At 40.7% G+C, this 10,174-nt stretch overlaps 1 long non-coding RNA gene across 1 annotated transcript; it reads left to right on the forward strand.

Annotated features, from left to right (window-relative positions):
- On the forward strand, positions 1-9,092 carry LOC115828416 (uncharacterized). The gene is made up of 3 exons (XR_004025962.1): positions 1-76; positions 5,485-5,524; positions 8,101-9,092. It is a non-coding gene; the product is annotated as an uncharacterized LOC115828416 (long non-coding RNA).
- The last annotated feature ends 1,082 nt before the right edge of the window (positions 9,093-10,174 follow it).

Genomic DNA, 10,174 nt, shown 5'->3' on the forward strand with positions numbered 1-10,174 from the left:
CTCCAGATGTGATGGTGGTTAGTGATGACTGTCATACCAATGCCAACCCACCCGTCCATCGCCTCATTTGGACCAGGTGAGTCATTATGTTCCATACACTGAGGCTTTTTTTGTTTTTTTTCTATGAGGTCCACAAGTCAGTGCTTATACCTCCAACACAGGCATGGCTTCCTGAAATAAGATATGCAATCCATTTTAATCAAGATCCCATGAAATATTACTTGTCTTGCTCATAAGTAATGACTAAAAATTTGGGCTTGCAGTCCGTGGTGAGATCACACATGAATCGTCAGCACACACGCAGTCATTCTGTCGATCTACCAGATTTCAGTTTTTAAAAAACAAATGGGACCTTAACTCGTTAGATCATTGATTGGTTTATTAAACTTGACAGTGTTTGAGGCATGTTTGCATGTCTGGTGAGGAATGGAAGTCTTTTGAGAACCCGTGAGATAGCGTTTGTGTCTTTCGTTGCACAGACAACGGTTTCTTTTAAACAAATTCTTGATTATTTCAGCATTTTCAGCTAGGCTCGGTTTTTGTGTTTGTTTTTGTTTATTCTTTTGACATTCACTTTGTCTGGCTTGGCGTCGGGAGAGCTGCGATGTGTTTCATCCCTCCTGCCTGATCATGGGAGTGGAGAATGCAGCAGTTACTTTATTTGCTGAGTTCAAGGATAAGCTTCTGCCTTCACTTCTTTGTTACAGCAAATCTCGCAAGATTAGATTTCGCCATCGTTCACAGCTGTTTTAGACAGCGGTAACCCATATCGGATGTAAAGTTTATAATGTGAAATTCAATGGGGATGAGAAATAGACAGATGATACGTTTGGGCAAGATGCCGTGGAAAGTACACCTCAACTTTTTGAAGAGCAAAACATCAGCTGTATTGAGTATAGCCACTGACCACACTACATTCATGCCCTCACTGAGCGCCAAACTCGTTAATTTACCTTAACTCAACTCCTGTATAAAATACCGTCAGCAGATATTTCGCTGCCACCATGACACAAGCAAATTCAACCATTCCACTGCTAAAATATTTTCTGCCACAAAATGATCTGTGGTATGAGAGACACTTTTTTTGTATATTTTCATTTGCCTTTGCTTTTAATCTCTAGTTCTTGGGGCAAAAAAGGAAATTAGATTCGTCCCAAACCAAGCTGGGGAGAGTTTGGAATAACAAAAGATTCCTTACACTAAGCAATTACCCAGAGAACCACACTCCATCTTCTTCTTTTTTTTTTCTTGCTTCCTTTTTCCAAGTGGGCTTTTGTACCCTGCTTCTCTGACCCTTGCACACTCGCTGTTGCCTCACACACTCCCAGTTATCACTGTGCCCTTTGTCGGCTAAGACTGCTGCTGTTTCTTCTGTTCAACAGGATCTCATGCTGTAGCCAGAGACATAAGGAGACCAGAGTGGGTGTGGGGTTATTTTCCCCCACCAGTGTTGTTTTATGTTTTAACCACTTCATGCACTCAGTCATGAAGAAAAACAGATTGCTTTTCTTCTCGTCCTTCCCTCTCCATTCTTTCCATTCTTCCCCCCATCAGAACCACCCCCAGCACTGTTTTGTATGCCCAACAGAGTGGAACCAATTTCACAAGTGTGAGTCTCTCATTTCACTGTCTCATAGTTGGTTTCTTCTCTTCTCTCGCAGATTTGGGATCTGGTTGTGGTGCAAACATACGACGACTTATGTCCTTGTTTACTGGTACATTGTAGGAAGAAGTAAACCGCATTTCTTAAGGCAATGCTGGCTGTCAATAGCCTACGACTGCTGTAGGCGGACATGTACAGTTGTGACGTGGCAAACACACAGAAGGTCAGAGCGGGCTGTAGTAAGCTTTGTTTTCTTCCAATCGATCTAACGGCTGAAGGAGGAAAATTCATGTTTTCATACGTTGACAATGTTTCCATAGCACATTCATCTCAGAGAATTCGAAAGGACAAGGAAAATCTTGATTTCCATTCTATACTATACAACACTAGGTGGAACAAACTGTAACTTGCACTACTGTCTGTTCAAAATAAATGACAGAAACCTAGCCTTATGCATTTTGAGGTTTTTGTTGCTCTTTTCCCGCTGTACCGACCTCATACCGAACCATGATGTCCAAATCGTGGTGCGAACTGAACCGTGACTCCTGTGTACCGTTGCACCCCTAATCTACACTATTGGTCACCCACTACTTTAGTGGTTTTTAAAGTTTAACCATTTGTGTATATCATGCATCTTCAACAATTAACATTTTATAAAGAATTTTTAAATGACATCTTTGTTTTTATCTGTAGGTCTTGATATACAGAGTATGGTTATAGGGGCCTGTGTCCACCTACCGCTTTGTCCACCTAACCCCAAACACTGGATGCTTAGAATGGGAAAAACCACAGATAATAGAAACAAACATTTCTATATCTATGGGAAAAACATGGCGCTGCTATCAGGTGTGATTGACAAATTAGTGCAAAAAAAAGGAAGCGCTAGGCCAGTTTCTGAGCTACATTGACGAAAGTGTAGTAGGCCAGTCTGTGTAGAAGTTTGTTTACAATAAATAAATACTTTAATAAGTAAGCAGCTGCCATATAAGCATAATTAAATGACACCGCGTGAAAAGAGGTGTATCCAGACTGGAATACTCCTGTTTATTCCCGGATACTCCACAGATAATCGTCTTTATCTGGCAGTCTGCAGCTCTGTTACACGGCATGGGATACTCCTGAATATGTACCAGGCTTGGGGGTCTGCCTAGAGCCCTTAGTTGCCATGGTGAATAATCCCTTGGGGGTGCTTGCAAGGGAACATTTGCACTTCACGCCTCGGGCCACCAGGTATCCTGCAACTGGTCAAAAATCTTACTTTGGATTGGTGGAGCAATGTCTTGCCCCTCCTCTAAAACTCTTCCCCATTGGTCCATTGTGTGTCCCCAGACATGATTTCATATGGTTTATATTATTGTGATTCACAACATATTTTTGGTCTTTGTCCAGTCAATTCTGTAGCACCTCACACAGTGCAGACCTCCTCTTCGGAAGTTATATCTACTGATGCGGTCTTCCATATGGCAGCCTCTTCCTCAGTTTGAAGAACACCAACTCTGGCCTTGTGCAGCTGCAAAACACGTCTCTTTGTTCTCTAGATTCCCCTCTTGGTTCATCCTGTAACTCTTTCGAATAGTCTCAATAGGTCTTGCGGGATACTAGAGAGAGAGAAAAAAAAGTGGAGAAGAAAGGAAGATTGATTAAAAGTTTGTTTAGAATTCCAGGCACTGCTATGAAACAATCGCGATGATATAGCCTACCAACAAGACACATTGTCTTACCTTGTCTGTGGATCATATCTGTGCGTGTTGTTTTCAGCATTATGCATTCTCCGCACAGCTTCCTATAGAAGCAAAATTAGTACAAGAGTTAAATTCAACCACATCAAGGGATAAATCAGATAAAGAAATGTGAATGCGTCAGAATGTGCGGCAGTCAAAGACAAAAGCCAGAAGGCTACAGAAATAAACTTACCAAAACAGAGTTATTCCCCGCTCGTCTTCTTTTTTAGGCAGACTCCTCTTGCGCCTCTTTGATGGGACTCCATCCTGTCCAACCGCCGAATAACATTCTCCATGAACGTTTACTGCTGTTCAGACATCTTCTTAAAAAATGCATTTAACGGGAACACCAGTCGTTTGTTTTCGTTTGGACTCGGCGCTGGAATAATCGGATCTTCCCGGCGCATGAATAGCCTCTCCACTCCGCTGTCTGTTCGAAAGCTCAAGTGTTCTTTTGCAAGCCATCTTCAAAATGCACACTATCAACAGAATACGGAGTACAACTTCTGTAATCCTTCTGAGTGGGTGGTTTGAAAACGGGGCGCGTCCTCGTACTGAGGAGAAACATTCCAAACAAGCGAGGAACAACAACAACAACCACAACAACAAAAACTCCTGTACCCTTTAAACTTTTAAACGAAACTCCTGTACCCTTTGTCCCACATCCGTCAATCTGAGATAATGTCCCGCACTTTCATTGGTCGTTTGGTTTTTAACTGTCAGAAATAAAAAAAAAAAAAAAATGGATCCATTCTTTTACCCGCCCGGCACATGAGCCGCTTATGCCGTTGCGGCCTAGTTTCTAATCTATTTGATACTGCTACATCAAAAGCAGTAAAATGCAACATAGCCAAGTTTTTTTAAAAGCCTTGCTTGCACCAAATGGCTGAGAAGAGAGCATTGAGGGCGGTTAACAAGAGGCTGTGGCGGCTGTCAATCAAACTGTGCAGCTGTGGGGCCGACGAATTTCTTTGCCACGACACAAAACCCAAACTTAGTAAAACTTTACAGATATGAAGGTAAGCGCTGTCAGCTGACATCATGGTCAAAAAGAAAAGTTCTTTTATCCCTTCTGACCATGCTACTCATCCAATAGAGATTTTGGCTTGATATAAAGATTTGCATTGAAATTGTTTTATTTTATGTAATATTTTATTTTGAGCCTTATTTATTCTTATAGTTGGGTTTGGTCAGGGGGTTTAACTTGAAAGACTTGAGCTGTATGATGTCTGTCAATACAAGTGTTTCTTGTTCAGTTAGACTGACATTATATCTAAGTTTTACGTTATCTCTCAGCATTGGTAACATGTCCCACATTGTCCCACACAAACTTACTACTTGTTCCCCATTTGGTCTGTTTACATCTGGTGTTATGGCCATGAGTCATAAATGGGTATTATCTTGTGTGCTGTTGTTTTTCTCCCCCTGCCTGTGTGTGGTGCTGTTTCCTCCCCTGTCTGGTGTGTTTTCCCCGTATGTCTCTCTGTCTCTTTAATGTGTTGCTTTGCGGGTGGCGTCACCCTATACCATCCAGAACCCTGACTGTTATTGGCATTTGAAAGGCCAAGCCATCAGCTAACGACTGTGGTCACGCGGATGCCTGAAAACCTCCGCCTAACAGCTGTATTCAGACATTTGCGTGAGTTTGCAGGTCCCCATAACAAAGTTCTGCAGGCATCCGAATACCTCCGGCAAACAGCAGGTTTGGTGGAAGTTTACTTTGTCCGGATATTTCCAGATAAACCACTTTTCACACGGTGTGAGTTCTGGCTCACGCAGTAGGTGTCACATACACTACCAAGGAAATATTCAAAGTGCAGAGCAATCCTCAAATTTATTTGAATCATTTTGCTTCGAAATGAAAATGAACATTCATTTAATCGCATTTACATTTGCCACGACTATACCTGGAGTAACATTTCGTTTACAAAGACAAGTCAGTGCCGCCAATGCGTTTTCATACTGCATAACCAGTTTAAACATTGCAGGCCTAACGGTCAGCGGAAATGAAACAACTGACTAAACAATCAATGAAAGAATTAAAAACTTTCTTACCTCATAGTTTCCACAGTGACATGCTCTTGAATGGGAATATGCTCACGTAACGCGTCTCGCACTCGATCTGTCACTAAATGGCTGTGTATCTCCTTTTCTCCACAGGTGGTCAAACGCCGGTGTATTTCAGTTTGAGCGATTCCGAGTAAGTAGGAAGAAATTCGAGCACACATGGCAACCAGCCTACATGCAAGTCTTTTTCCATTGGTCTTTGAATATGTAGCCTATAGCCTATACATTGATCTATCCTATTTTTGTATTTTTCCACTATAATCTGGTCCCTGAAGACATTACTGTTACTGAAGACTACTTGCTCTCTCTCTCTCTCTCTCTCTCTCTCTCTCTCTCTCTCTCCTTATTTATTCATTTATTCATCCATTCGCTTATTTATATACTCCTGTAAATATTGATGATATCTATATTAACTTGTAGCCTATCTGTTTCAGTTGGTTAAGACATGTTTATCAATTAATAAATTGGTTATCAGCAATAATTTCCTCTGGTTATGGCATAACCCTATTATGTTGGTATAGACCTTACAGCTCACGAATAGGCATGTCTTGAAGAATTAGCCATTGCACAGGATAACATGACATGATGATCTGTTCATTATTAATTTGCGTAGTCTACATTACTGTGTATTCATCAAATGGATAACAACAAAATACGTCGGCCTTTGGATATAAGCCAGTGTCTTGCTAACCAGAAATAGGTACCCCGATGGCCAAAATGACATTGGCCCAAAGTCAGTAATCAATGTCATGTCGCGTTTGTCAAGCCGTGGTTCCAACGTTGGGCAAATGTATGCTTGCTATCTGGGGAGCTGCTTTCTGACTCAGAGACTGAGAGGTGATTGTTGTTGTTTTTATTTCCCTCACACAGTTCTACAAAATAAATCCACTTTCTAACAATGTACATTGTAGAGTAGACAGCTGAAGGTTTCGGAGGATGTGCGTTTTATGTTTCTGAGACAAGAACTCACAGAGCTTTCGAAGAGGTTTGGCGAAATATCTGTTTCATGCCGCCTGTGGGATGGCCGACTCCAGAGGGTTAATTTGATGTATATTACTCGCTTTTTAATTGTGGTAAGGTAAATAAACAGCTTTGACAATGTGGCATGCTAGGAGCCTCACCCTTAGTTCTGCCCCTTGCTAAAATAAAAAACCTGGTCTGTGGAACCATTCAAAATAATAGCTCATAGTGTAGGTACAATAGCAATCCTAACACGGGGCACCAAAAGATGCATGTGTAATAGGATTATCAAATCAGTCTAATATAAATCAGTCTCATAAAATTATTAACCATTAATTTTGGTGTTTAATACTTTATTATTAAACCACTAAAATTAACAAAATAATCAACACTACGTATCAACCAATACTGATATGGTACAACCAATAATCAGCAGCAAATAGAATGATTGAGGCACAAATGACAATAAGAGGTAGTGAGACAATGTGTAAGTTATACAGTGTAGGATTACATGAGGAGTGGATGCCAGAGTGAGAGAGGAAATGTGTGTATGCATGTGTGTGTGTGTGCAGCTGTGCACTGAAGAGAAATCCCAGTGTTGAGGTGTGTGATGTGACGGAGGAAATTAGAAAGAAAGCATGCACGCTATCTATCTAATACGGATATGAAGTTGTTTCCGTGATTGCACTCACACACACACTGTGAACAGTGAATTTGTCTCTGCATTTAACCCATCCAACACACCAGCAGTGAACACACAACAGACGCAAGAGCAGTGGGCAGCATTCCTATGCACCTGGGGAGGATTAGGGTTAAGTGCCTTGCGCAAGGGCACGCAGCCATGGATGTTGGGCCTGGGAATCAAACCGGCAACCCTCAGGTCACAAGCCCGGTTCTCCAACCTTTAGACCAAGGCTGCCCACAGTAAACGAGGAAAAACCTAACACACGGTCTAAGACCGAATCTCATGTGAATTCCCTAATGTTGTCATATATTTCTTCCAGGGTTATCGGCTGCTCTAAGCTGACAAATCTGGAGTAGGATTTATTGCATATTGCTTATCAATATCAGATGTTTTTCAATGATATCCTCTTCTGTCTTTCTGCGTTGCCTATTGCGGTAAGCAGAAGAGGAGATCATTTACTAGTCTCATCTGAGTTGCTAAAGCATATAAATTCCTCAGTTGCTTGTACTGTTTCCTAGCTGGGGCCAGTTTATATCGCCTCCAAGAATTAAATAATGTGTATTTATATTTGGGACAGAGGATAGAAGTGTGGTCATAAATTTGGCATCATCAAATTTAGAGGCATATACACATACTAATATGACTGGTATATGAAAGAGTCTGCCAGAAACAATGATGAACTGTCCATTATGATCAGGGATTATTTTCAGGTGTAAACTGAAGCTTTTTAGAAATCAAAATAGCAGTTCCTCTGATCTTTGAATTAAGTAATGAATGGAATACCTGTCCTACCCATGGCCGCCTAAGCCTTGTCCATAGATCCTGTTTTTGCCTCAATTAGAATATTAACTGTTTAAAAATAGTAAGCTGATCCAAGTAGAATTTAGTTCAACTTTTTTAGAATAAGGAGTGATCTTTTACCATCATAAGTTATCATTTGCAGATTCAACAGTGTTATATGCATGGTAATGTTAGAATAACATTCAGGATGGCTGTAGATCAGATCTTTTCTTTTTACTTGATCATTTCGCTTGTTTTTTTTTCTCCTGTCTTCATCCATTCAGAGGATTCCTCAGCTGTGGAGCTTCCAGACAGCAGCAGCAGAGTTATGTCAACCTTAAACCCAAAGAACCGTGACGGGCATGATGGGAGGGGAAAGGAAAAAGCCACTCTGGGCTCAAAACAACCTCACACTCTGTGTGAACATCAGCGGCTTCTGGATCATTTTGACTGGGCCCTGATGCGTCCACACTGTGACCTGTAGGAGCGTCTCCGTTAATCTGAGCCTTACGGGGGCAGGTGGGTGAGTCTTTTGTGCCCAATATCCCCACATTCGAAACACTTCATGCTTCCCGTGTTGGCATAAAGCATGCAGGACTTCCGGTATGACTTTACAATAAGACTACCCTTATAAAGGATTTGTAAATGGTTTCTAATTAGGTTATTAATTAGGTTGTAAATGTTCTGCCCTCTGATTTAAGTTGGTGAAGGAGGTTTGTATGTTGCCAATGATGATTGGTTATAGTTCATGCAGTGGCTGTTCAAATGGACACACTACATTGAATCCACGAATGACTTTTATTTTGACACGTTGTAAGAGACTTGCTGTGAATCGTGAGAGAGGGAAGTGCTATGTTGCTATGGAGCATAGATGTGCGCGTGTGTAGGCTTCCCCTGTGTTTTGAACTTTCTTAATACCCTCGAAAGCAATGTCTGTAAGTTTGGTTGTTTTGTACTTTATTTAACAAGCGTAAGTAACTTAGAGTTTCTTCTATATGCACTGTTAGATACATGGTGTGCAGATTGATAGTAATCGATTCAGTTGTCGCAGCGATGCTAATTTACGATAACTTTGTATACTAATGTATGACCACGTTAATGTACCATTTGCTTGTAATTCTGTTTTGTAGTCAGTTGTGCCATACGGTAACTAGTTAAGAGACGTTCTAAGTCTTTTCTGTTTTTATTAATCGCAGTTTCACTTGTAAACTTTCACCTGCCTCACCTGAAGAACGTTAATAAAGGAGCAAGGCGCTCACTTCCTGGCTCATGAAAACCGAGTTTGGCTGGCTGTTTAATCCACGTTGACATACAGGTTGTATAAAACACGTAGCGAGAACAGCACGGTAAATACTTTATAAATCATTACAATTATATACAACACTTATAAACAAGTTTAGGGTTAGGGTTACTTTTCATATCTCAATGTGGGCTCACTATTTGGCAAGATAAAGTTATTGCTGCACTTTTCATCTATCCATTCTGGTAAATCTCAGATCTTGCTCTTAGTTGACTTTATGTTCTTTTTTTATCAGTCAGCGTGTTAAACTTTCAGCTCCATCTCATTTTTATGACCATTTATTTATTAGATCCTAACATTTATAACTGCCAAAAGGGAGCCTTATTGTACAGTGTAAAATGCACCACCATTTATTAATGATTTGCTGCGTTTTTCTGAAGTGATTACTTCGCTTTACTTGTTGACATGGTCGCAGCTCAGAACACACTGAAGATCAGATTCAGACATAATATTAAATAATCACACTGTCTCTCACACACAATGTGAAATACACAGGTTTTAGTGGAATATGGAAAATAGTGATAAATAAAAACTTGTCAGACTGTAAACATCTGTGCTGAGTAATGAGAAGAGAGAAAGAGTTTGACAGTCTTTAGGAGAAAGAGAGAAAAGAGGGAGAGTGTGAGAGGAGAAGAGGAGAGAAAGAAGACTGGATGAGTCATGGTCTGTCAGTCTATACAGACTGAGTTTTTTTCCATTTGCTCAAAAACAACTAAAAGAACTCCATACTGGTTAACTGCACTAAGCCCAATGGTTCCTCACTGGTACTGGTTAGTTCATGTCAGTATGTGACAGAGCAGGGCAGGTAAACTGATAGAGAATCATTTATAAACCAGAATTCATCAGCTCAGTCAGGAAATATTCAGTACTAAATATGTCATCAGTCATACTCATCTATATCTCATTAAAACAGATTGTGTTAGAGAGAGGCAGTGTGTACATCGGTGTGTGTGTGTGTGAGAGAGAGAGAGAGCGAGAGAGAGAGAATGAGAGAGATTGTCTGTGAAAGAGACAGAAAGAGACAGAGGGAGAGAGTGCATATATGTGTGAGTGAGTGA

The sequence above is a fragment of the Chanos chanos genome, chromosome 15 (assembly GCF_902362185.1).
Source record: "Chanos chanos chromosome 15, fChaCha1.1, whole genome shotgun sequence".
NCBI classification, from domain to species: Eukaryota; Metazoa; Chordata; class Actinopteri; order Gonorynchiformes; family Chanidae; genus Chanos; species Chanos chanos.